Genomic DNA, 24,112 nt, shown 5'->3' on the forward strand with positions numbered 1-24,112 from the left:
TGCATGTTTGTTCCACAAATTCCAAAAGTCATTCCAATTATTTAATTAACCACCAAAGCGCTGGCATTACTTCAAAGGCTCTCCTCCTCCTTTCAGACAGCAACTGCAGGCTTTTGCTCCAGCCCTACTCTAACACCAGGAGCTTGATTCATAGATTTGAGTCGGGTATGTTCGAGAAGGGCTGGAGAAAAAGCAGACATCCATCCAGCACAGCCTCCGATTAGAAAAGGCTACCCCTGGTTGTCTACCTCGCCTTTGCGTGTGGAGGCTTTTGCTCTGGCCCTGCGCCAACATGCCTGAACGTCATTTACATAGCTGCTGTTTCTCCAGTTCACCAGTAGGTGGCAGTAGAACCCATGTTTTCACACTGACTCATTCCAATGACCTTGTAGTGCAGCTGTTGAAAAGCACAGCGCTACCACGCTTCTCCACACACACACAGCACACGGTTACACACACATACTGGACACACACAGCACGGCAGGAGTAAGAAACGCGCACACACAGTGAATCTGCTGAGGATACAGCTGCAACGATAGCTCCAGTCTGGTAAGATAACGTTTCAACAGTAGCCTGGCTACCAGGATTCTAACCATGTTTTAAAGAACGTTTCAACAGTAGCCTGGCTACCAGGATTCTAACCATGTTTTAAAGAACGTTTCAACAGTAGCCTGGCTACCAGGATTCTAACCATGTTTTAAAAAACGTTTCAACAGTAGCCTGGCTACCAGGATTCTAACCATGTTTTAAAGAACGTTTCAACAGTAGCCTGGCTACCAGGATTCTAACCATGTTTTAAAGAACGTTTCAACAGTAGCCTGTCCACCAGGATTCTAACCATGTTTTAAAGAACGTTTCAACAGTAGCCTGGCTACCAGGATTCTAACCATGTTTTAAAGAACGTTTCAACAGTAGCCTGGCTACCAGGATTCTAACCATGTTTTAAAGAACGTTTCAACAGTAGCCTGGCTACCAGGATTCTAACCATGTTTTTGAAGTTTAACCTCTTCTACTGTTGGTCCGTTGCTCAACTCTTTCATTATCTCTATCTTTTTTCATGCGCTCTGGAATAGTTATATAATAATACCCTACTCTCAAGCAAACTGTTTTATTCTTGCTCTCTCTCTGGGGATTGTGGGTAAGATTATGTAATGTTTGATGTACATTGGCTTGTCAAAGTATTTACCCCCTTGGCATTTTTCCTATTTTGTTGCCTTATAACCTGAAATTAAAATAGATTTGTTTGGGGGGGTTTTATCATTTTAATTTACACAACATGCCTACCACTTTGAAGATGCACAATATTTTTTTTGAAGCAAACAAGAAATAAGACAAAAAAAATGAACTTGAGCAACTGATTAATTGGAATGGCCGATTTAATTAGGGCCGATTTCAAGTTTTCATAGTCGGCATTTTTGGACACCGATTATGGCCGATTACATTGCACTGCACGAGGAGACTGCGTGGCTGGCTGACTTCCTGTTACGCAAGGAGCCAAGGTAAGTTGCTAGCTAGCATTAAACTTAGAAAAAACTATCAATCTTAACATAATCACTAATTAACTACACATGGTTGATGATATTACTAGTTTATCTAACTTGTCCTGCGTTGCATATAATCGATGTGGTGCCTGTTAATTTATCATTGAATCACAGCCTACTTCGACAAACGGGTGATGATTTAACAAGCGCATTCGTGAAAAAAGCACTGTCGTTGCACCAATGTGTACCTAACCATAAACATCAATGCCTTTCTTAAAATCAATACACAAGTATATATTTTTAAACCTGCATATTTAGTTAATATTGCCTTCTAACATGAATTTCTTTTAACTAGGGAAAATGTGTCACTTCTCTTGCAAACAGAGTCAGGGTATATGCAGCATTTTGGGCCGCCTGGCTCGTTGCGAACTGTGAAGACTTTCTTCCTAACAAAGACAGCCGACTTCGCAAAACGGGGGATGATTTAACAAAAGCGCATTTGCGAAAAAAGCACAATCGTTGCACGACTGTACCTAACCATAAACATCTATGCCTTTCTTAAAATCAATACACAGAAGTATATATTTTTAAACCTGCATATTTAGCTAAAAGAAATCCAGGTTAGCAGGCAATATTAACCAGGTGAAATTGTCATTTTGCGTTCATTGCACTCAGTCAGGGTATATGCAACAGTTTGGGCCGCCTGGCTCGTTGCAAACTAATTTGCCAGAATTTTACGTAATTATGACATAACATTGAAGGTTGTGCAATGTAACAGGAATAACGTTTTGTTTTCGAGATGATAGTTTCCGGATTCGACCATATTAATGACCTAAGGCTCGTATTTCTATGTGTTATTATGTTATAATTAAGTCTATGATTTGATAGAGCAGTCTGACTGAGCGATGGTAGGCAGCAGCAGGCTCGTAAGCATTCATTCAAAATAGCACTTTCGTGCGTTTTGCCAGCAGCCCTTCGCAATGCATTGTGCCGTTTTTGACTTCAAGCCTGTCAACTCCCAAGATTAGGCTGGTGTAACCGATGTGAAATGGCTAGTTAGCCGGGTGCGCGCTAATAGCGTTTCAAACGTCACTCGCTCTGAGACTTGGAGTAGTTGTTCCCCTTGCTCTACATGGGTAACGCTGCTTCGAGGGTGGCTGTTGTCGATGTGTTCCTGGTTCGAGCCCAGGTAGGAGCGAGGAGAGGGACGGAAGCTATACTATTACACTGGCAATACTAAAGTGCCTATAAGAACATCCAATAGTCAAAGGTATATGAAATACAAATCGTATAGAGAGAAATAGTCCTATAATTCCTATAATAACTACAACCTAAAACATTTTACCTGGGAATATTAAAGACTCATGTTAAAAGGAACCACCAGCTTTCATATGTTCTCATGTTCTGAGCAAGGAACTTAAACGTTAGCTTTTTTACATGGCACATATTGCACTTTTACTTTCTTCTCCAACACTTTGTTTTTGCATTATTTAAACCAAATTGAACATGTTTCATTATTTATTTGAGGCTAAATTATTTATTTGAGGCTAAATTGATTGTATTGATGTATCATAATAAGTTAAAATAAGTGTTCATTCAGTATTGTTGTAATTGTCATTATTACAAATAAATAAATAAAAAAAAATCGCCCGATTAATCGGTATCGGCTTTTTGGGTCCTCCAATAATCGGCATCGGCGTTGAAAAATCAGAATCGGTCGACCTCTAGTCACCATGCAGGCTAAAACTCAATCCCACCTAAACAGGCTGAAATGTCACCGGTCTTTTCAAACAGCTCTATCACCAAAAGGGCATTATCATATTCACAGTATTATTCCAACCTCATATTGTGGAAATGTATATAAAACCCAGGAAAATCAGGTTTTTGACTGCACTGGGCCTTCAACAAACTTGTTGCCCTACACTTTCCTAAGAAGTGTAGGCCTGCATGTTGGTGCCAGACTCTTTCAGACCTGTGTTGTTCATGGCAGAACTCTGACAACAGTCTTGGGGGTGGGTTCCTGGATAGTGTTTAGGCCTTGGATTTAAAAGCAAGCTCATTAGAGAATCTCAATTGAAAGTGTTTTTTAGTCCGGGACTAGGCTTTGTTAGTGTCCGGGAAACGGCCCATTTTTTTAATTTAGTTTTCTAGAGACAGATAGAACCCATTAGTGGCAACACTGTTGTAGGCTCTGCCCTTTATAGTGTGGCCGACCTAACTACCTTACTTAATCATTTTAGCCACGAGCAAATCCCTTCCATGATCTAGTAGATATCTAGATCACCCAGTGGAAACGCTGTAGGCGGCTGATCTGGCAGATGTCTAGATCACCCAGTGGAAACGCTGTAGGAGGCTGATCTGGCAGATGTCTAGATCACCCAGTGGAAACGCTGTAGGATGCTGATCTGGCAGATGTCTAGATCACCCAGTGGAAACGCTGTAGGATGCTGATCTGGCAGATGTCTAGATCACCCAGTGGAAACGCTGTAGGAGGCTGATCTGGCAGATGTCTAGATCACCCAGTGGAAACGCTGTAGGGGGCTGATCTGGCAGATGTCTAGATCACCCAGTGGAAACGCTGTAGGGGGCTGATCTGGCAGATGTCTAGATCACCCAGTGGAAACGCTGTAGGAGGCTGATCTGGCAGATGTCTAGATCACCCAGTGGAAACGCTGTAGGATGCTGATCTGGCAGATGTCTAGATCACCCAGTGGAAACGCTGTAGGGGGCTGATCTGGCAGATGTCTAGATCACCCAGTGGAAACGCTGTAGGGGGCTGATCTGGCAGATGTCTAGATCACCCAGTGGAAACGCTGTAGGATGCTGATCTGGCAGATGTCTAGATCACCCAGTGGAAACGCTGTAGGATGCTGATCTGGCAGATGTCTAGATCACCCAGTGGAAACGCTGTAGGATGCTGATCTGGCAGATGTCTAGATCACCCAGTGGAAACGCTGTAGGAGGCTGATCTGGCAGATGTCTAGATCACCCAGTGGAAACGCTGTAGGAGGCTGATCTGGCAGATGTCTAGATCACCCAGTGGAAACGCTGTAGGAGGCTGATCTGGCAGATGTCTAGATCACCCAGTGGAAACGCTGTAGGAGGCTGATCTGGCAGATGTCTAGATCACCCAGTGGAAACGCTGTAGGAGGCTGATCTGGCAGATGTCTAGATCACCCAGTGGAAACGCTGTAGGAGGCTGATCTGGCAGATGTCTAGATCACCCAGTGGAAACGCTGTAGGAGGCTGATCTGGCAGATGTCTAGATCACCCAGTGGAAACGCTGTAGGAGGCTGATCTGGCAGATGTCTAGATCACCCAGTGGAAACGCTGTAGGAGGCTGATCTGGCAGATGTCTAGATCACCCAGTGGAAACGCTGTAGGAGGCTGATCTGGCAGATGTCTAGATCACCCAGTGGAAACGCTGTAGGAGGCTGATCTGGCAGATGTCTAGATCACCCAGTGGAAACGCTGATCTGGCAGATGTCTAGATCACCCAGTGGAAACGCTGTAGGGGGCTGATCTGGCAGATGTCTAGATCACCCAGTGGAAACGCTGTAGGGGGCTGATCTGGCAGATGTCTAGATCACCCAGTGGAAACGCTGATCTGGCAGATGTCTAGATCACCCAGTGGAAACGCTGTAGGGGGCTGATCTGGCAGATGTCTAGATCACCCAGTGGAAACGCTGTAGGGGGCTGATCTGGCAGATGTCTAGATCACCCAGTGGAAACGCTGTAGGGGGCTGATCTGGCAGGTGTCTAGATCACCCAGTGGAAACGCTGTAGGGGGCTGATCTGGCAGATGTCTAGATCACCCAGTGGAAACGCTGTAGGGGGCTGATCTGGCCCTTTTGTAGAACAACTAGACCAGAGGTTACAATTAAAGGTTTTGGAGACCTGCTAGCTGTGTTACTGGGCCCGTCCCTCACCGTGCTCCAGTAGAGACCTGCTAGCTGCGTTACTGGGCCCGTCCCTCACCGTGCTCCAGTAGAGCCCTGCTAGCTGTGTTACTGGGCCCGTCCCTCACCGTGCTCCAGTAGAGACCTGCTAGCTGTGTTACTGGGCCCGTCCCTCACCGTGCTCCAGTAGAGACCTGCTAGCTGCGTTACTGGGCCCGTCCCTCACCGTGCTCCAGTAGAGACCTGCTAGCTGCGTTACTGGGCCCGTCCCTCACCGTGCTCCAGTAGAGACCTGCCAGCTGTGTTACTGGGCCCGTCCCTCACCGTGCTCCAGTAGAGACCTGCCAGCTGTGTTACTGGGCCCGTCCCTCACCGTGCTCCAGTAGAGACCTGCTAGCTGTGTTACTGGGCCCGTCCCTCACCGTGCTCCAGTAGAGACCTGCTAGCTGTGTTACTGGGTTGATACCCAGCCTCCTGTTGGCTCTGGTCCTTTTTATAGAGGGCTATGTAACGGTTGAGTAATCAGAACATATTTTGGTTCCCTCCCAGTTAGTAACAGGCCTGTTCAAGCCTGCCTGTTAGCCAGAGCTAGGCGATGGCACACCATGTCTGTGTATCTGAGGCAGCTGTTGTGTAATCTAGCAGAGGATTAGTTATGTTTTAATACATCTGTAGTGGTTATGTTTTGGAAACCTGTATTGTAGAATGGAGTGCAGTGTATTTGATTTCAGAAGACATTCCCAGCAGTGCTCTATTCTGGAATTCTACAGCATAGCCGGAATGTTTGTTTTGTAGACAATGGATGGAACAGCTAAGACATCCTTCTTAGACTGACATCCTGTTCTCTGTAGGTATGAGACCTGGTGTGAGATGGACGGACCTAGTATTACCTCTAGGTTGCCGGGCCGACTGGTTGTCATGATTGTAGAGTGGATTTGGGAACTTGAGTATCTCTCACATCACGTGTCACTACAAGAAACATTGAGTTCTGTGTGGGCAGTCAAGCAGTATCAGTGTTAACCATAATTAATATGGCCAGCCAACATTTGGTCCTAAGGGTGTAGTCTAGCTATATCTAGGGCCTAGCGGTATAGATGGGTGTAGTTATATCTAGGGCCTAGCGGTATAGATGGGTGTAGTCTAGCTATATCTAGGGCCTAGTGGTATAGATGGGTGTAGTCTAGCTATATCTAGGGCCTAGCGGTATAGATGGGTGTAGTCTAGTTATCTAGGGCCTAGTGGTATAGATGGGTGTAGTCTAGCTATATCTTGGGCCTAGTGGTATAGATGGGTGTAGTCTAGCTATATCTAGGGCCTAGTGGTATAGATGGGTGTAGTCTAGCTATATCTAGGGCCTAGTGGTATAGATGGGTGTAGTCTAGTTATATCTAGGGCCTAGTGGTATAGATGGGTGTAGTCTAGCTATATCTAGGGCCTAGTGGTATAGATGGGTGTAGTCTAGCTATATCTAGGGCCTAGTGGTATAGATATATCTAGGGCCTAGCGGTATAGATGGGTGTAGTCTAGCTATATCTAGGGCCTAGTGGTATAGATATATCTAGGGCCTAGTGGTATAGATGGGTGTAGTCTAGCTATATCTAGGACCTAGTGGTATAGATGGGTGTAGTCTAGCTATATCTAGGGCCTAGTGGTATAGATATATCTAGGGCCTAGCGGTATAGATGGGTGTAGTCTAGCTATATCTAGGGTCTAGCGGTATAGATGGGTGTAGTCTAGTTATATCTAGGGCCTAGCGGTATAGATGGGTGTAGCCTAGCGGTATAGATGGGTGTAGTCTAGTTATATCTAGGGCCTAGTGGTATAGATGGGTGTAGTCTAGTTATATCTAGGGCCTAGTGATCGATGGGTGTAGTCTAGTTATATCTAGGGCCTAGTGGTATAGATGGGTGTAGTCTAGCTATATCTAGGGCCTTGCGGTATAGATGGGTGTAGTCTATATCTAGGACCTAGTGATAGATGGGTGTAGTCTAGTTATATCTAGGGCCTAGTGGTATAGATGGGTGTAGTCTAGCTATATCTAGGGCCTAGTGATCGATGTAGTCTAGTTATATCTAGGGCCTAGCGGTATAGATGGGTGTAGTCTAGTTATATCTAGGGCCTAGCGGTATAGATGGGTGTAGTCTAGTTATATCTAGGGCCTAGTGGTATAGATGGGTGTAGTCTAGCGGTATAGATGGGTGTAGTCTAGTTATATCTTGGGCCTAGCGGTATAGATGGGTGTAGTCTAGATATATCTAGGGCCTAGTGGTATAGATGGGTGTAGTCTAGCTATATCTAGGGCCTAGTGGTATAGATATATCTAGGGCCTAGCGGTATAGATGGGTGTAGTCTAGCTATATCTAGGGCCTAGTGGTATAGATGGGTGTAGTCTAGCTATATCTAGGGCCTAGCGGTATAGATGGGTGTAGTCTAGCTATATCTAGGGCCTAGCGGTATAGATGGGTGTAGTCTAGCTATATCTAGGGCCTAGTGGTATAGATATATCTAGGGCCTAGTGGTATAGATGGGTGTAGTCTAGCTATATCTAGGGCCTAGTGGTATAGATATATCTAGGGCCTAGCGGTATAGATGGGTGTAGTCTAGCTATATCTAGGGCCTAGTGGTATAGATGGGTCTAGTTATATCTAGGGCCTAGTGGTATAGATGGGTGTAGTCTAGCTATATCTAGGGCCTAGTGGTATAGATGGGTGTAGTCTAGCTATATCTAGGGCCTAGCGGTATAAATGGGTGTAGTCTAGTTATATCTAGGGCCTAGCGGTATAGATGGGTGTAGCCTAGCGGTATAGATGGGTGTAGTCTAGCTATATCTAGGGCCTAGTGGTATAGATGGGTGTAGTCTAGCTATATCTAGGGCCTAGCGGTATAAATGGGTGTAGTCTAGTTATAGCTAGGGCCTTGTGGTATAGATGGGTGTAGTCTATATCTAGGACCTAGTGATAGATGGGTGTAGTCTAGCTATATCTAGGGCCTAGTGGTATAGATGGGTGTAGTCTAGCGGTATAGATGGGGGTAGTCTAGTTATATCTAGGGCCTAGTGGTATAGATGGGTGTAGTCTAGCGGTATAGATGGGTGTAGTCTAGTTATATCTAGGGCCTGGTGGTATAGATGGGTGTAGTCTAGTTATATCTAGGGCCTAGTGATCGATGGGTGTAGTCTAGTTATATCTAGGGCATAGTGGTATAGATGGGTGTAGTCTAGTTATATCTAGGGCCTAGTGGTATAGATGGGTGTAGTCTAGCTATATCTAGGGCCTAGTGGTATAGATGGGTGTAGTCTAGCGGTATAGATGGGTGTAGTCTATATCTAGGACCTAGTGATAGATGGGTGTAGTCTAGTTATATCTAGGGCCTAGTGGTATAGATGGGTGTAGTCTAGCGGTATAGATGGGTGTAGTCTAGTTATATCTAGGGCCTAGTGGTATAGATGGGTGTAGTCTAGTTATATCTAGGGCCTAGTGGTATAGATGGGTGTAGTCTAGTTATATCTAGGGCCTAGCGGTATAGATGGGTGTAGTCTAGTTATATCTAGGGCCTAGCGGTATAGATGGGTGTAGTCTAGTTATATCTAGGGCCTAGTGGTATAGATGGGTGTAGTCTAGCGGTATAGATGGGTGTAGTCTAGTTATATCTAGGGCCTAGTGGTATAGATGGGTGTAGTCTAGTTATATCTAGGGCCTAGTGATCGATGGGTGTAGTCTAGTTATATCTAGGGCCTAGTGGTATAGATGGGTGTAGTCTAGCTATATCTAGGGCCTAGCGGTATAGATGGGTGTAGTCTAGTTATATCTAGGGCATAGTGGTATAGATGGGTGTAGTCTATATCTAGGACCTAGTGATAGATGGGTGTAGTCTAGCTATATCTAGGGCCTAGTGGTATAGATGGGTGTAGTCTAGTTATATCTAGGGCCTAGCGGTATAGATGGGTGTAGTCTAGTTATATCTAGGGCCTAGTGGTATAGATGGGTGTAGTCTAGTTATATCTAGGGCCTAGTGGTATAGATGGGTGTAGTCTAGTTATATCTAGGGCCTAGTGGTATAGATGGGTGTAGTCTAGTTATATCTAGGGCCTAGTGGTGTAGATGGGTGTAGTCTAGTTATATCTAGGGCCTAGTGGTATAGATGGGTGTAGTCTAGTTATATCTAGGGCCTAGCGGTATAGATGGGTGTAGTCTAGTTATATCTAGGGCCTAGTGGTATAGATGGGTGTAGTCTAGTTATATCTAGGGCCTAGTGGTATAGATGGGTGTAGTCTAGCTATATCTAGGGCCTTGTGGTATAGATGGGTGTAGTCTAGCGCTATAGATGGGTGTAGTCTAGCTATATCTAGGGCCTAGTGGTATAGATGTGTGTAGTCTAGCTATATCTAGGGCCTAATGGTATAGATGGGTGTAGTTTAGCTATATCTAGGGCCTAGTGGTATAGATGGGTGTAGTCTAGCTATATCTAGGGCCTAGTGGTATAGATGGGTGTAGTCTAGCGGTATAGATGGGTATAGTCTAGTTATATCTAGGGCCTAGCGGTATAGATGGGTCTAGTTATATCTAGGGTCTAGCGGTATAGATGGGTGTAGTCTAGTTATATCTAGGGCCTAGTGGTATAGATGGGTGTAGTCTAGAGCTAGTTGTATGCATGTATGTAGTCTAGGTAACTGGCAGCTTCATTAAGTAGTACCCGCAAAACACCAGTCTCAACAGTGACGAGGTGACTTCGAGATGCTGGCCTTCTTGGCAGTTGCAAAGAAAAAGACATATCTCAGACTGGCCAATAAATAGAAAAGATTAAGATGGGCAAAAAGTACACTGACACTGGACAGAGGAACTCTACCTAGAAGGCCAGGATCCCGGAGTCGCCTCTTCACTGTTGATGTTGAGACTGGTGTTTTGCGGGTACCATTTAATGAAGCTGCCAGTTGATGACTGTGTGAGGCGTCTGTTTCTCAAACTAGACACTCTAATGTACTTTTCTTCTTGCTCAGTTGTTCTCTTTCTGTTCTGGTTAGAGACAGTTTTCACTGTTCTGTGAAGGGAGTAGTACACAGCGTTATACAAGATCTTCAGGTTCTTGGCAATTTCTCGCATGGAATAGTCTTAATTTCCCAGAACAAGAATAGACTTACGAGTTTCTGAAGAAAGTTATTTTGTTTCTGGCAATTTTGAGACTGTAATCGAACCCACAAATGTTGATGCTTCAGAAACTCAACTAGTCTAAAGAAGGCCAGTTTTATTGCTTCTTTAATTAGAACAGTTTTCAGCTGTGCTAACATAATTGCAAAAAGGTTTTCTAATGATCAATTAGCCTTTTTAAAATTATAAACTTGGATTAGCTAATACAACGTGCCATTGGAACACAGGAGTGATGGTTGCTGATAATGGGCCTCTGTACGCCTATGTAGATATTCCATTACGTTCATCTGTACAAACAATAGTACGCAAGTATAAACACCATGGGACCATGCAGCCATCATACCACTCAGGAAGGAGACGCGTTCTGTCTCTTAGAGATTAACGTACTTTGGTGCGAAAAGTGCAAATCAATCCCAGAACAAAGGCAAAGGACCTTGTGAAGATGCTGGAGGAAACAGCTACAAAGGTATCTATATCCACTGTAAAACGGGTCCTATATCGACATAACCTGAAAGGCCGCACAGCAAGGAAGAAGCCACTGCTCCAAACCACCATTAAAAAAAGCCAGACTACAGTTTGCAACTGCACATGGGGACAAAGATTGTACTTTTTGGAGAAATGTCCTCTGGTCTGATGAAACAAAAATATAACTTTTTGGCCATAATGACCATCGTTATGTTTGGAGGAAAAAGGGGGATGCTTGCAAGCCGAAGAACACCATCCCAACCGTGAAGCATGGGGGTGGCAGCATCATGTTGTGGGGGTGCTTTGCTCCAGGAGGGACTGGTGCACTTCACAAAATAGATGGCATCATGAGGAAGGGAAATTGTGTGGATATATTGAAGCAACATCAAGACATCAGTCAGGAAGTTAAAGCTTGGTCGCAAATGGGTCTTCCAAATGGACAATGACCCCAAGCATACTTCCAAAGTTGTGGCAAAATGGCTTAAGGACATCAAAGTCAAGGTATTGGAGTGGCTATCACAAAGCCCTGACCTCAATCCTATTGAAAATATGTGGGCAGAACTGAAAAAGTGTGTGCGAGCAAGGAGGCCTACAAACCTGACTCAGTTACACCAGCTCGGTCAGGAGGAATGGGCCAAAATTCACCCAACTTATTGTGGGAAGCTTTGTTGAAGGCTACCTGAAACGTTTGACCCAAGTTAAACAATTTAAAGGCAATGCTACCAAATACTAATTGAGTGTATGTTAACTTCTGACCCGCTGGGAATGTGATGAAAGAAATAAAAGCTGAAATTAATCATTCTCTCTACTATTATTCTGACATTTCACATTCTTAAAATAAAGTGGTGATCCTAACTGACCTAAGACGGGGAATTCTTACTAGGATTAAATATTAGGAATTGTGAAAAACTGAGTTTAAATGTATTTGGTTAAAGTGTATGTTAACTTCCGACTTCAAGTGTATGTATATATGAGTTAATTGGTCTATTAACTTCTATATTAGGGCCAAGTGGTATAGATATGACATGAGCAGGTAAGCCAGTGGAAAATTGTCTGGCATTTGAGTGAAGGACACAGGTATGTACTCTCTCTCTCACAGGCACACACAGTACACATACACCGTCTCAGAGATGTTCACTCAGACAGTGTCACTTTATCCGTGCGTGACACATTGACATTTCCACCCTGGCAGTGTACTGTGTGTTCCATCCCCTCTGCTTCTCTGATGTAACCTTCTCACACTGTCTTCTCTGATATGCCCTTCTCTATCTGTCTGTCTACTGCTCTTATATGCCCTTCTCTATCTGTCTGTCTACTGCTCTGATATGCCCTTCTGTCTGTCTGTCTGTCTACTGCTCTGATATGCCCTTCTGTCTGTCTACTGCTCTGATATGCCCTTCTGTCTAATGCTCTGATATGCCCGTCTGTCTGTCTGTCTGTCTACTGCTCAGATTTGCCCTTCTGTCTGTCTACTGCTCAGATTTGCCCTTCTGTCTGTCTACTGCTCAGATATGCCCTTCTGTCTGTCTGTCTACTGCTCAGATATGCCCTTCTGTCTGTCTCTGTCTACTGCTCTGATAAGCCCTTCTGTCTGTCTGTCTGTCTACTGCTCTGATATGCCCTTCTGTCTGTCTACTGCTCTGATATGCCCTTCTGTCTGTCTCTGTCTACTGCTCTGATATGGCCTTCTGTCTGTCTACTGCTCTGATATGCCCTTCTGTCTGTCTGTCTGTCTGTCTGTCTACTGCTCTGATTTGCCCTTCTGTCTGTCTGTCTGTCTGTCTACTGCTCTGATATGCCCTTCTGTCTACTGCTCTGATTTGCCCTTCTGTCTGTCTGTCTACTGCTCTGATATGTCTGTCTACTTCTCTGATTTGCCCTTCTCTCCGTTAACACAACATGACATCTGAAAAACTACATCACGTAAACAAATGAACAATCCAGACAGTCATTGAAGTAGGTCAATGTGGTTGTTGGTCATATCCTGAATACAGCTGCCCAGTCCCAAATCAATCCCCAAACCAATCCCTAGCCCTATACACTCTGGGCTGGTTTCCCAGACACATATTAAGCCTAGTCCTGGACTTAAAGGCCCAATGATGCCGTTATTATCCTAATATCAAATCCTTTCTGGGTAACAATTAAGTTCCTTACTGTAATAGTTTTCTCCTAAAAGAAATGTCTCAAGCAGGAGTATTGCTAAGACTGCCTGGGAGCGTTCTGAGGGAGTGACCTAATGGGAGGGATATTTAACTTCAATACTACCTTTTTATTGGCAGAGAGGTATGGAACTCTTTGTTATTGGTCTATTAACTTGTACTGCCTGGTGATGTCACCAGACAAGCCGAAACCTGCTGTTTAGAAGGTCCTGTGTTGTATTTTCAACCAGCAACGATTTGTATTATTATTTCACCTTTATTTAACCAGGTAGGCCAGTTGAGAACAAGTTTTAATTTACAACTGTGACCTGGCCAAGATAAAGCAAAGCAGTGTGACACAAACAACAACACAGAGTTACACATGGAATAAACAAGCATATAGTCAATAACACAATGGAGAAAAAGAAAATCTATATACAGTGTATGCAAATGGCGTGAGGAGGTAAGGCAATAAATAGGCCATAGTAGAAAAGTAATTACAATTTAGCAGATTAACACTGGAGTGATAGATGAGCAGATGATGATGAGCAAGTAGAAATACTGGTGTGCAGAAAAGTAAATAAAAACAATATGGGGATGAGGTAGGTAGTTGGATGGGCTGTTTACAGATGGGCTATGTACAGCTGCAGCGATTGGTAAGCTGCTCAGATAGCTGATGTTTAAAGTTAGTGAGGGAAATATAAGTCTCCACATTCAGCGAATTTTTTTATTTTTTATTATTATTATTATTATTATTTTTTTTTTTCAGTTCGTTCCAGTCATTGGCAGCAGAGAACTGCGGCCAAAGGAGGTGCTGGCTTTGGGGATGACCAGTGAGATATACCTGCTGGAGCGCGTGCTACGGGTGGGTGTTGTTATGGTGACCAGTGAGATATACCTGCTGGAGCGCGTGCTACGGGTGGGTGGTGTTATGATGACCAGTGAGATATACCTGCTGGAGCGCGTGCTACGGGTGGGTGTTGTTATGGTGACCAGTGAGATATACCTGCTGGAGCGCGTGCTACGGGTGGGTGGTGTTATGATGACCAGTGAGATATACCTGCTGGAGCGCGTGCTACGGTGGGTGCTGCTATGGTGACCAGTGAGATATACCTGCTGGAGCGCGTGCTACGGGTGGGTGTTGTTATGGTGACCAGTGAGATATACCTGCTGGAGCGCGTGCTACGGGTGGGTGGTGTTATGATGACCAGTGAGATATACCTGCTGGAGCGCGTGCTACGGTGGGTGCTGCTATGGTGACCAGTGAGATATACCTGCTGGAGCGCGTGCTACGGGTGGGTGTTGTTATGGTGACCAGTGAGATATACCTGCTGGAGCGCGTGCTACGGGTGGGTGGTGTTATGATGACCAGTGAGATATACCTGCTGGAGCGCGTGCTACGGGTGGGTGTTGTTATGGTGACCAGTGAGATATACCTGCTGGAGCGCGTGCTACGGGTGGGTGGTGTTATGATGACCAGTGAGATATACCTGCTGGAGCGCGTGCTACGGTGGGTGCTGCTATGGTGACCAGTGAGATATACTTGCTGGAGCGCGTGCTACGGGTGGGTGTTGTTATGGTGACCAGTGAGATATACCTGCTGGAGCGCGTGCTACGGTGGGTGCTGCTATGGTGACCAGTGAGATATACCTGCTGGAGCGCGTGCTACGGGTGGGTGGTGTTATGATGACCAGTGAGATATACCTGCTGGAGCGCGTGCTACGGTGGGTGCTGCTATGGTGACCAGTGAGATATACTTGCTGGAGCGCGTGCTACGGGTGGGTGTTATGGTGACCAGTGAGATATACCTGCTGGAGCGCGTGCTACGGTGGGTGGTGTTATGGTGACCAGTGAGATATACCTGCTGGAGCGCGTGCTACGGGTGGGTGTTGTTATGGTGACCAGTGAGATATACCTGCTGGAGCGCATGCTACGGGTGGGTGTTATGATGACCAGTGAGATATACCTGCTGGAGCGCGTGCTACGGGTGGGTGTTATGATGACCAGTGAGATATACCTGCTGGAGCGCGTGCTACGGGTGGGTGTTGTTATGGTGACCAGTGAGATATACCTGCTGGAGCGCGTGCTACGGGTGGGTGGTGTTATGGTGACCAGTGAGATATACCTGCTGGAGCGCGTGCTACGGGTGGGTGTTGTTATGGTGACCAGTGAGATATACCTGCTGGAGCGCGTGCTACGGGTGGGTGTTGTTATGGTGACCAGTGAGATATACCTGCTGGAGCGCGTGCTACGGGTGGGTGGTGTTATGATGACCAGTGAGATATACCTGCTGGAGCGCGTGCTACGGTGGGTGCTGCTATGGTGACCAGTGAGATATACTTGCTGGAGCGCGTGCTACGGGTGGGTGTTGTTATGGTGACCAGTGAGAGATACCTGCTGGAGCGCGTGCTACGGGTGGGTGCTGCTATGGTGACCAGTGAGATATACCTGCTGGAGCGCGTGCTACGGGTGGGTGTTGTTATGGTGACCAGTGAGATATACCTGCTGGAGTGCGTGCTACGGGTGGGTGTTATGATGACCAGTGAGATATACCTGCTGGAGCGCGTGCTACCGGTGGGTGTTATGGTGACCAGTGAGATATACCTGCTGGAGCGCGTGCTACGGGTGGGTGTTATGATGACCAGTGAGATATACCTGCTGGAGCGCGTGCTACGGGTGGGTGTTGTTATGGTGACCATTGAGATATACCTGCTGGAGCGCGTGCTACGGGTGGGTGTTGTTATGGTGACCAGTGAGATATACCTGCTGGAGCGCGTGCTACGGGTGGGTGTTGTTATGGTGACCAGTGAGATATACCTGCTGGAGCGCGTGCTACGGGTGGGTGGTGTTATGATGACCAGTGAGATATACCTGCTGGAGCGTGTGCTACGGATGGGTGTTGTTATGGTGACCAGTGAGATATACCTGCTGGAGCGCGTGCTACGGGTGGGTGGTGTTATGATGACCAGTGAGATATACCTGCTGGAGCGCGTGCTACGGGTGGGTGTTATGGTGACCAGTGAGATATACCTGCTGGAGCGCGTGCTACGGGTGATGTTATGATGACCAGTGAGATATACCTGCTGGAGCGCGTGCTACGGGTGATGTTATGATGACCAGTGAGATATACCTGCTGGAGCGCGTGCTACGGTGGGTGGTGTTATGGTGACCAGTGAGATATACCTGCTGGAGCGCGTGCTACGGGTGGGTGTTATGGTGACCAGTGAGATATACCTGCTGGAGCGCGTGCTACGGGTGGGTGTTGTTATGGTGACCAGTGAGATATACCTGCTGGAGCGCGTGCTACGGGTGGGTGTTGTTATGGTGACCAGTGAGATATACCTGCTGGAGCGCGTGCTACGGGTGGGTGTTGTTATGGTGACCAGTGAGATATACCTGCTGGAGCGCGTGCTACTGGTGGGTGTTGTTATGGTGACCAGTGAGATATACCTGCTGGAGCGCGTGCTACGGGTGGGTGGTGTTATGATGACCAGTGAGATATACCTGCTGGAGCGCGTGCTACGGGTGGGTGTTATGATGACCAGTGAGATATACCTGCTGGAGCGCGTGCTACGGGTGGGTGGGTGTTATGATGACCAGTGAGATATACCTGCTGGAGCGCGTGCTACGGGTGGGTGTTATGATGACCAGTGAGATATACCTGCTGGAGCGCGTGCTACGGGTGGGTGTTATGATGACCAGTGAGATATACCTGCAGGAGCGCGTGTAAAGGGTGGGTGTTATGATGACCAGTGAGATATACCTGCTGGAGCGCGTGCTACGGTGGGTGTTGTTATGATGACCAGTGAGATATACCTGCTGGAGCGCGTGCTACGGTGGGTGTTGTTATTGTGGAAATAACACTGATCTCATTCTTTCAGAATTTTACAATGTTAGTTTCATCAGCTGTTGTACAATATGATACAAAACAGAGTTCTGACTGCACTGGGCCTTTTTAAAAGCACTTTGGATGAAGAATCTCCATTGAGCTTTTTAGTCTTCAAGGCCCAATGATATGGCCTTAATACGGGTCTGGGAAACCAGCCCTCTGCATTTGTGCAGACCTGTCTGTATATATTAGTCTTCAAGGCCCAATGATATGGCCTTAATACGGGTCTGGGAAACCAGCCCTCTGCATTTGTGCAGACCTGTCTGTATATATTAGTCTTCAAGGCCCAATGATATGGCCTTAATACGGGTCTGGGAAACCAGCCCTCTGCATTTGTGCAGACCTGTCTGTATATATTAGTCTTCAAGGCCCAATGATATGGCCTTAATACGGGTCTGGGAAACCAGCCCTCTGCATTTGTGCAGACCTGTCTGTATATATTAGTCTTCAAGGCCCAATGATATGGCCTTAATACGGGTCTGGGAAACCAGCCCTCTGCATTTGTGCAGACCTGTCTGTATATATTAGTCTTCAAGGCCCAATGATATGGCCTTAATACGGGTCTGGGAAACCAGCCCTCTGCATTTGTGCAGACCTGTCTGTATATATTAGTCTTCAAGGCCCAATGATATGGCCTTAATACGGGTCTGGGAAACCAGCCCTCTGCATTTGTGCAGACCTGTCTGTATATATTAGTCTTCAAGGCCCAATGATATGGCCTTAATACGGGTCTGGGAAACCAGCCCTCTGCATTTGTGCAGACCTGTCTGTATATATTAGTCTTCAAGGCCCAATGATATGGCCTTAATACGGGTCTGGGAAACCAGCCCTCTGCATTTGTGCAGACCTGTCTGTATATATTTCATTCTTCTTCCTCAATTCCTAGGAAATATTACGAGTCAGTGGAGAGTAGATCAAAACATGACTTGTTTTTAGTAACATTGATTCATTGTCACATGTAGGCATCCATATCAGAATCTCCTTGATACCATCTGGCTTGGTGAAATGGTGCTGCCGGCAATAGACAAAATAGACAGAAGAATTTACACCGTATGTACGGATACAGTAAACACAGAGGATAGGACAGTTACACAGGATAGGACAGTTACACAGGATAGGACAGTTACACAGGATAGGACAGTTACACAGGATAGGACAGTTACACAGGATAGGACAGTTACACAGGATAGGGCAGTTACACAGGATAGGGCAGTTACACAGGATAGGGCAGTTACACAGGATAGGACAGTTAAACACGATAGGACAGTTAAACACGATAGGACAGTTACACACGATAGGACAGTTACACAGGATAGGCGAGATTAGGACAGTTACACACGATAGGACAGTTACACACGATAGGACAGTTACACATGATAGGATAGGGCAGTTACACATGATAGGATAGGGCAGTTACACATGATAGGATAGGGCAGTTACACACGATAGGACAGTTACACACGATAGGGCAGGGCAGTTACACACGATAGGATAGGGCAGTTACACACGATAGGATAGGGCAGTTACACACGATAGGATAGGGCAGTTACACACGATACGATAGGGCAGTTACACACGATAGGACAGTTACACATGATAGGATAGGACAGTTACACATGATAGGATAGGGCAGTTACACACGATAGGGCAGTTACACACGATAGGGCAGTTACACACGATAGGATAGGGCAGTTACACACGATAGGATAGGGCAGTTACACACGATAGGATAGTTACACACGATAGGATAGGGCAGTTACACACGATAGGATAGGGCAGTTACACACGATAGGATAGGGCAGTTACACACGATAGGATAGGGCAGTTCCAGACGATAGGATAGGACAGTTACACACGATAGGATAGGACAGTTACACACGATAGGATAGGACAGTTACACACGATAGGATAGGGCAGTTACACACGATAGGATAGGGCAGTTACACACGATAGGATAGGGCAGTTACACACGATAGGACAGTTACACACGATAGGACAGTTACACACGATAGGACAGTTACACATGATAGGATAGGACAGTTACACATGATAGGATAGGGCAGTTACACATGATAGGATAGGGCAGTTACACATGATAGGATAGGGCAGTTACACATGATAGGATAGGGCAGTTACACATGATAGGATAGGGCAGTTACACATGATAGGATAGGGCAGTTACACATGATAGGATAGGGCAGTTACACACGATAGGATAGGACAGTTACACATGATAGGATAGGGCAGTTACACATGATAGGATAGGACAGTTACACATGATAGGATAGGGCAGTTACACATGATAGGATAGGGCAGTTACACATGATAGGATAGGGCAGTTACACACGATAGGACAGTTACACATGATAGGATAGGGCAGTTACACACGATAGGACAGTTACACATGATAGGATAGGACAGTTACACATGATAGGATAGGGCAGTTACACATGATAGGATAGGGCAGTTACACACGATAGGATAGGGCAGTTACACACGATAGGATAGGGCAGTTACACACGATAGGATAGGGCAGTTACACACGATAGGACAGTTACACATGATAGGATAGGACAGTTACACATGATAGGATAGGGCAGTTACACACGATAGGACAGTTACACATGATAGGATAGGACAGTTACACATGATAGGATAGGGCAGTTACACACGATAGGATAGGGCAGTTACACACGATAGGATAGGGCAGTTACACACGATAGGATAGGGCAGTTACACACGATAGGATAGGGCAGTTCCAGACGATAGGATAGGACAGTTACACACGATAGGATAGGACAGTTACACACGATAGGATAGGGCAGTTACACACGATAGGATAGGGCAGTTACACACGATAGGATAGGGCAGTTACACACGATAGGATAGTTACACACGATAGGATAGGGCAGTTACACACGATAGGATAGGGCAGTTACACACGATAGGATAGGGCAGTTACACACGATAGGATAGGGCAGTTCCAGACGATAGGATAGGACAGTTACACACGATAGGATAGGACAGTTACACACGATAGGATAGGACAGTTACACACGATAGGATAGGGCAGTTACACACGATAGGATAGGGCAGTTACACACGATAGGATAGGGCAGTTACACACGATAGGACAGTTACACACGATAGGACAGTTACACACGATAGGACAGTTACACATGATAGGATAGGACAGTTACACATGATAGGATAGGACAGTTACACATGATAGGATAGGGCAGTTACACATGATAGGATAGGGCAGTTACACATGATAGGATAGGGCAGTTACACATGATAGGATAGGGCAGTTACACACGATAGGATAGGACAGTTACACATGATAGGATAGGGCAGTTACACATGATAGGATAGGACAGTTACACATGATAGGATAGGGCAGTTACACATGATAGGATAGGGCAGTTACACATGATAGGATAGGGCAGTTACACACGATAGGACAGTTACACATGATAGGATAGGGCAGTTACACACGATAGGACAGTTACACATGATAGGATAGGACAGTTACACATGATAGGATAGGGCAGTTACACATGATAGGATAGGGCAGTTACACACGATAGGATAGGGCAGTTACACACGATAGGATAGGGCAGTTACACACGATAGGATAGGGCAGTTACACACGATAGGACAGTTACACATGATAGGATAGGACAGTTACACATGATAGGATAGGGCAGTTACACACGATAGGACAGTTACACATGATAGGATAGGACAGTTACACATGATAGGATAGGGCAGTTACACACGATAGGATAGGGCAGTTACACACGATAGGATAGGGCAGTTACACACGATAGGATAGGGCAGTTACACACGATAGGACAGTTACACATGATAGGATAGGACAGTTACACATGATAGGATAGGACAGTTACACATGATAGGATAGGACAGTTACACATGATAGGATAGGGCAGTTACACACGATAGGACAGTTACACATGATAGGATAGGACAGTTACACATGATAGGATAGGGCAGTTACACATGATAGGATAGGGCAGTTACACATGATAGGATAGGGCAGTTACACACGATAGGACAGTTACACACGATAGGACAGTTACACATGATAGGATAGGGCAGTTACACACGATAGGACAGTTACACATGATAGGATAGGACAGTTACACATGATAGGATAGGGCAGTTACACACGATAGGACAGTTACACACGATAGGACAGTTACACACGATAGGATAGGGCAGTTACACACGATAGGATAGGGCAGTTACACACGATAGGATAGGGCAGTTACACACGATAGGATAGGGCAGTTACACACGATAGGGCAGTTACACACGATAGGGCAGTTACACATGATAGGATAGGACAGTTACACATGATAGGATAGGACAGTTACACATGATAGGATAGGGCAGTTACACATGATAGGATAGGGCAGTTACACACGATAGGACAGTTACACACGATAGGACAGTTACACACGATAGGGCAGTTACACATGATAGGATAGGACAGTTACACACGATAGGATAGGACAGTTACACACGATAGGATAGGACAGTTACACATGATAGGATAGGGCAGTTACACATGATAGGATAGGGCAGTTACACATGATAGGATAGGGCAGTTACACATGATAGGATAGGGCAGTTACACACGATAGGGCAGTTACACACGATAGGACAGTTACACATGATAGGATAGGGCAGTTACACATGATAGGATAGGGCAGTTACACATGATAGGATAGGGCAGTTACACATGATAGGATAGGGCAGTTACACATGATAGGATAGGGCAGTTACACATGATAGGATAGGACAGTTACACACGATAGGACAGTTACACACGATAGGACAGTTACACACGATAGGGCAGTTACACACGATAGGGCAGATTAGGGCAGTTACACACGATAGGACAGTTACACACGATAGGGCAGTTACACACGATAGGGCAGTTACACACGATAGGGCAGTTACACACGATAGGGCAGTTACACACGATAGGACAGTTACACACGATAGGGCAGTTACACACGATAGGGCAGTTACACACGATAGGGCAGTTACACACGATAGGTGAGATTAGGACAGTTACACATGATAGGATAGGGCAGTTACACATGATAGGATAGGGCAGTTACACATGATAGGACAGGGCAGTTACACATGATAGGATAGGGCAGTTACACATGATAAGATAGGGCAGTTACACACGATAGGATAGGGCAGTTACACACGATAGGATAGGGCAGTTACACATGATAGGACAGATTAGGACAGTTACACATGATAGGATAGGGCAGTTACACACGATAGGATAGGGCAGTTACACACGATAGGATAGGGCAGTTACACATGATAGGACAGGGCAGTTACACACGATAGGATAGGGCAGTTACACACGATAGGATCGGGCAGTTACACACGATAGGGCAGTTACACACGATAGGGCAGTTACACACGATAGGGCAGTTACACACGATAGGGCAGTTACACACAATAGGACAGATTAGGGCAGTTACACACGATAGGACAGTTACACACAATAAGACAGTTACACATGATAGGACAGTTACACATGATAGGATAGGGCAGTTACACACGATAGGACAGTTACACATGATAGGACAGGGCAGTTACACACAATAGGATAGGGCAGTTACACATGATAGGACAGATTAGGACAGTTACACATGATAGGATAGGACAGTTACACACGATAGGATAGGACAGTTACACATGATAGGATAGGACAGTTACACATGATAGGATAGGACAGTTACACATGATAGGATAGGACAGTTACACATGATAGGATAGGACAGTTACACATGATAGGATAGGACAGTTACGCACGATAGGGCAGTTATGCACGATAGGGCAGTTATGCACGATAGGGCAGTTACGCACGATAGGGCAGTTACGCACGATAGGGCAGTTACGCACGATAGGGCAGTTACGCACGATAGGGCAGTTACGCACGATAGGGCAGTTACGCACGATAGGGCAGTTACACATGATAGGATAGTTACACATGATAGGACAGTTACACACGATAGGGCAGTTACACACGATAGGACAGATTAGGGCAGTTACACACGATAGGACAGTTACACACGATAGGTGAGATTAGGACAGTTACACACGATAGGATGGGACATGGGACCTCTGATTGCCAACAAGACTTTTGCCACCAAGTACTAAGTCATGTTTTGCAGAGGGGGTCAAATACTTATTTCCCTCATTAAAATGCAAATCATTTTATAACATTTTTGACACTTGTTTTTCTGGATTTTTTTGTTATTCTGTCTCTCACTGTTCAAATAAACCTACCATTAAAATTATAGACTGATCATTTCTTTGTAAGTGGGCAAATGTACAAAATCAGCAGGGGATCAAATACTTTTTTCCCCTCACTGTACACATGATAGGAGAGGATAGGACAGTTAGATAGGAGAGGACAGTTAGACATGATAGGACAGGATAGGACAGTTAGACAGGATAGGACAGTTAGACATGATAGGAGAGGAGAGGACAGTTAGACATGATAGGAGAGGACAGTTAGACATGATAGGAGAGGATAGGACAATTAGACATGATAGGAGAGGAGAGGACAGTTACCCAGGATAGGAGAGGAGAGGACAGTTACACAGGATAGGACAGGATAGGACAATTACACAGGATAGGACAGTTAGACATGATAGGAGAGGACAGTTACCCAGGATAGGAGAGGAGAGGACAGTTACACAGGATAGGAGAGGATAGGACAGTTAGACATGATAGGACAGTTAGACATGATAGAGAGGACAGGACAATTACACAGGATAGGACAGTTAGACATGATAGGAGAGGAGAGGACAATTACACAGGATAGGACAGTTAGACATGATAGGAGAGGACAGGACAATTACACAGGATAGGACAGTTAGACATGATAGGACAGTTAGACAGGATAGGACAGTTAGACATGATAGGACAGGATAGGACAATTACACAGGATAGGACAGTTAGACATGATAGGACAGTTAGACATGATAGGAGAGGACAGTTAGATAGGAGAGGACAGTTAGACATGATAGGACAT

General features: G+C 45.6%; 1 protein-coding gene across 1 annotated transcript in view; it reads left to right on the top strand.

Annotated features, from left to right (window-relative positions):
* Window positions 1–149: 149 nt before the first annotated feature.
* The window catches only part of LOC115182600 (nocturnin), a 31,421-nt gene continuing 7,458 nt past the window's right edge, over window positions 150–24,112 (top strand). The window contains exon 1 of the mRNA XM_029744131.1: window positions 150–549. The gene's annotated coding sequence lies outside the window, so the exon portion shown is untranslated. The remainder of the gene's footprint in view (window positions 550–24,112) is intronic.

The sequence above is a fragment of the Salmo trutta genome, unplaced genomic scaffold, assembly GCF_901001165.1.
Source record: "Salmo trutta unplaced genomic scaffold, fSalTru1.1, whole genome shotgun sequence".
NCBI lineage: Eukaryota > Metazoa > Chordata > Actinopteri > Salmoniformes > Salmonidae > Salmo > Salmo trutta.